This window comes from Silene latifolia, chromosome 2, assembly GCF_048544455.1.
Source record: "Silene latifolia isolate original U9 population chromosome 2, ASM4854445v1, whole genome shotgun sequence".
In the NCBI taxonomy this organism is placed as follows: Eukaryota; Viridiplantae; Streptophyta; class Magnoliopsida; order Caryophyllales; family Caryophyllaceae; genus Silene; species Silene latifolia.
In genome coordinates this window covers 10,167,464-10,172,320 of record NC_133527.1, presented here as the reverse complement: position 1 = coordinate 10,172,320, position 4,857 = coordinate 10,167,464, and the positions used below count along the sequence as shown (strand labels likewise).

At 38.5% G+C, this 4,857-nt stretch overlaps 1 pseudogene; it reads right to left on the bottom strand.

Annotated features, from left to right (window-relative positions):
* Positions 1 to 243: 243 nt before the first annotated feature.
* LOC141642231 (glutamate receptor 3.6-like) lies at positions 244 to 4,268 on the bottom strand (annotated as a pseudogene).
* Between the last annotated feature and the right edge of the window lie 589 nt (positions 4,269 to 4,857).

Genomic DNA, 4,857 nt, shown 5'->3' with positions numbered 1-4,857 from the left:
CTCAATCTCCTCATCCATGTTTGTTTAACTCTCCCTTTCCCCTAACAATAATATCCGTTCCCCAACTCTCAATTCTCCTCACCAATGCCTTCGGTGCTCTCCACCGTACACGGCCAAACCAACTTAAACGATTTTATCTCATCTTCAATTGACAGAACACCTACTGTCTCTTGTACCACCTCGTTCCTCAACCTATCATGGCCACTCATGGGTATATATTCTACAATTGAGAAGATCAAGAGAGACTAAAAAATACTCATATAAACCAATATTTACTAACTTGCCTGATATGTTTCTATGTTAAGTACTTCATCATTCCATGTAATACTTCGTGCAGGCGAAATTTGCTTTTCCATGTGATTTATTCGTGAACCATTCAAAGACATTTGGACAAGTCCTCGATCAGATGCATATCCCGGAGTACTGGAACTAGTCGGAGAATCCTCAAGCTGCCTTTCCTTGACCCGCCTTTTGGCCTCATCTTCCTTCTTATCAGCGAATGTGGTGCACCATCATACGTCCAAAGTAGACTATTAGGGCAACCGGGCAAGCTAAGCCAATGATGAGGAAGAGACCCCAGAAGCTTCCCAGCTCAAGCCTGTAGACTCTAAGCTGACTATCCTGTGAGCTGCAAGCACCACTTCGTAATAGCCATTTGTCGTGGATCCTTTGTAAATCACCGTTTTCTGATAGTTTCAGGATTGCTGTCGACATGTCTGTTGCCAAAGGCGAGTCTCGTGGAAATGCCTGTAAAAATAAAAAAAAATTAGACAAATGGTTAAGGTCTATATGTTTTAGGTCTAAAAATGTGCGGTGGCAAATTAACGTACAAATCCCCAACCGTCTTTAGTGAACTCTTGACCTACGACAGTAAACTCGCATCTGGTTGACAGAAAGAGTTCCATGTATGCGTTCTTGTCTACCAGTGCAGCGATTCCACCATTTTTAGGACCCTTCAACAGGGCTTCAGCACAATCTTCTTCAGACTTCAGAGAAATAAGATGGGACGCTGGAACTTTGAAATTGTCTTTTAGATAATCATAAGCATAAGACCCGTCTCGATATCCTATAGGTTCATTGCTTCTTACCAAACTATGTATATCTTTCACAGGAGAAGAAATTTGTTGCACAGTCAGCATGGATGTCAGACTAGCAGTGTAGCTAGATTTGAGTATCATAATTACAAACAACCATATGATGACCACAACACGACCCAATGTACTTACGATATTTTCCCCTGCATAACCAATAACACGCATGCATCATAAGCCTAATTTTTCATGTTCTACCAAAAAACCCGTGTTTACAAACATTTTAGATAAACGGAAATCCATTACTTACTGTGAGCAAAGAACCAAGTTAAACAGCTGAACCTGCAATTGAACATATATATGAGAATGAGGTTAGTCTAAGAAAAAACCTAGACATGCTAAGAAAAAACGTACCATAAAATTGTCGACATTTGCTTTTCTGGTGGACCTCGGAATTCATCATTAAGCCGGTGCTCGAGAATCCAAACAACACACCCCACAACGATGAAAAATGCAGCTGTAATGCCCCACATCATTGGACATAATGGTCTCAAAAACGCCCAAGCGTTTGTATGTTGGGGCTTAACATTGGCTACAATAACTAAACCTGACTCGATATATGGTTGAGTAAAGTCTGCCTTCATCGTTCTGCTAGTAGTAATTGCAACATCCCCAATCACAGCATCGAATACCTGTAATTAAGTAATTAACAATGAACAAGTTATACTTACCCCTGCGCTCATTTCATTTATTGATGCATGCTGAACATATATGAACAAGTTATACTTACTCCTGCACTAAGGTTATCAATAAGGTCATTGATGTTTGGATCATTAGTCCCGTTGCCAAACGGAACCAATTTATATGGAAGAGCATATGGCAGCAAATTCACAGCAGACGTGAATACATCGATGCAAAGGCCTGAGAATGAATCAGTTTGTGGTGAATATGAAACAAACTCACGATAAACAACTCGTCTTGGAACTCCGATCCTTAGAAGCTTGCCATTTGTAGGGTAAGCCCATCCGCGAGGCTTATCTGTAGTGTGTCCAGGCCAAATTACACTAAACAACCGCGGACTTGAACTTGTTTGCTGGGATTGTTTAGAGGACAAAACTTCCGGGGCTTGAATTGTAAGGCCGAAGGAGTTAGACCAATATCCTATTGTATTATGCCCGGTCCCTGCTATGTTGAGTATATCGAAAGCAGGATTGATCAGGTTCCTATCCGAATCAAATCGAATCTGGCCTGTCAACCCTGTCATGTTTATACGAAGTATGTTGGATAAAAACTCGTCTCCTCCATCAAACATATTCATCGTATCAAGGTGTATGTTACTCCTTTTCAACTGACTTAACATCAAATCATTTGAGAATGATACGTTATTTCCTTGATTGAAGAATTCATCTAAGGCACGGGCAAGAATCCAAACGGTATCATAAGCATATAGACCGTAAGTGTTCAATCCAAATGATGCACTACTATTCTCTTTTCTAACTAAATCACTCCACCGAGACATGAAGTCTGTTTTGGCTTGTGACTGTGGCGTGTGCATACGCAAGGTGAGTAGCCCTTGGATGTCACTCATTGCACTGGAAGAAAGCGGAGAATAAGTATCTATGACATCAGTAAGCCAATTGGTAGCAATCCACACATAACTACTATCTAGCAATTGAAGAGAGTTAGCGACATTAAGCACTTCCATCCCTAGGGTACCGTAAGTATGAAGAACAAGGATCCTAGATTCTTGCATGCTCACCTGAAACAATACTTGCATAATTTCTTCTCGACCAGCATCCAGGTTCATGATTGCTTTATAGCTTATACTACACTGCTTCGCTGCTAACTTATCGCCTAGATAAGCTATCCCATTTCTACCATAATCGTCATCATTATAAATGACTGTCACTTGCCTCCATCCAAAGTAAGAAACTATTTCTGCTATAGCTGCCATTTGGAAAAGATCACTCTGGACCATTCTTACAAAGAAAGGGTACTGGAGGGACGAAATAGTCGGGTCTGAGGCTGCATAGGAGACCAAAGGGACTTGAAGACCACTTGCCAGGACAGCAATCATGTGCGCAAGCACACATGACTCCGGCCCTATGATTGCCACTACATCTTTCTCCATAAGCCTCATTGCTGCAAGAAAAAAAGGAGCAACAACAATACCAAACAATACTTCAGAAATTATACTACCAAGTATAAAACCAAAACTCATACCGCAAATTCTCATATGAGAGAGTCTCATGTTTACATTATTACTAAACTATAATGGCATTGACCCATATTACAAGGTAGTCATTCTACTTCAAATTCTCATGTAAGATCATATAAGACCGTCTCTTGATAAGATTATAATGAGAGTGACCCATATTACCAGGTAATTACTCCTCAACTTCAGGAGTTTAATATGTAATCCCTTTGTCTCAATCATCTTCGAACCTTTGATTAAAATACTTCTCACGGAGATTAAAAACATAAATAAATGATTGGAACAGAGAGAGCATATAAGCTATGACACTACTTGAACTTGAGCCAAAATATGCATATTTTTCATAAAAATAGTCATCCATGTCTAACACTTGGACACGCACCGGTGTCAGATGCTTCTAAAGATACTTCTAAACGAGTCTGAGTATAACATAAGCTACAAATCAAAACTAGAAAGGCCAAAATTAACAAAAACATAATAACAAAATGTAAGAAATTACCCTCAACAAATCCAAGGAATCCACTAAACTTGCTATCTTGAATTGAGACATTCAATTTAGTACCATGAAGAACATCTGGAGAAGAATTAACATCATCAACTGCAGCTTGAATTGCAACTCTTACAACTCTGCCAATTGCAGACTTAGATGATGAAATTGCTCCAATCTTCACTAATTTAGGTCTTAATGAAGGATTAGTATCACCATTAGTTAAATTAAGCACCCCATCTTTCATAATTAATCCCATTAACAAAAAAATTCTCAATACCCTCAATAATATCATCTTAAACCGTATTTATGGTGTAACACGGTCTATTTTAAAAAAATGGTAAAATTTAAGAAACCAAGTTATTAATTTTTTTGTTTAGAAGACACAAAATTTGTTGAATTTACTAATTCCTTAAGAACCCAATTCTTAGATTGGTAATAAAATGCTAAAATTTAAGAACCCAAGTTCTTAAATTGTCTGATGATGTAGAGTTTTTAGACTTTATTACAGTATGTGTTGGCGAAAGCATTGAGTGCATTTTTTGGTAGTAGAATTGTCTGATGATGTAGAGTTTTTAGACTTTTATGTCTTGACTTTTTTTTTTTTTTTTTTTTTTTTGGTGACGAGGGGTTGAATCCCCCCGGGCACATGCAATACCCTGCAAACCACGTGTGCCATGTAAGACATCCTTTAGGATGACAGAATCGCAAAGACTCCGTGTAGGGAGTCGAACCCGGGACCTCTCAATTTGTTGCCATTGCAACGCTTTGAGGCACTCCCGCACTCCACTACACTCAAGCCACTTTGGTTTAACTTTTTTTTATTGCTTTTAATAACTTTATTATTTACCCTTTGTTCCGGTCATTTGTTAACCGATTCCATTTTGCTCGTGTCTCAGTTAATTGTTATCTTTTCAGTTAATTGTTATCCTTTCTATTTCAACAAATAACTAGATGACCAATTTAATCATTCACACACAATTTATTCCACTTGTCATTTAATAATTGACCACCTCCTTTTTCCTTGATTTTTGTGCCAAAATCAAAGTACAATGACGGAGGGAGTAGTTGATTGCACATGAGGTTGATATGACACATAAAAAAGAGATATCCATGAATTCATG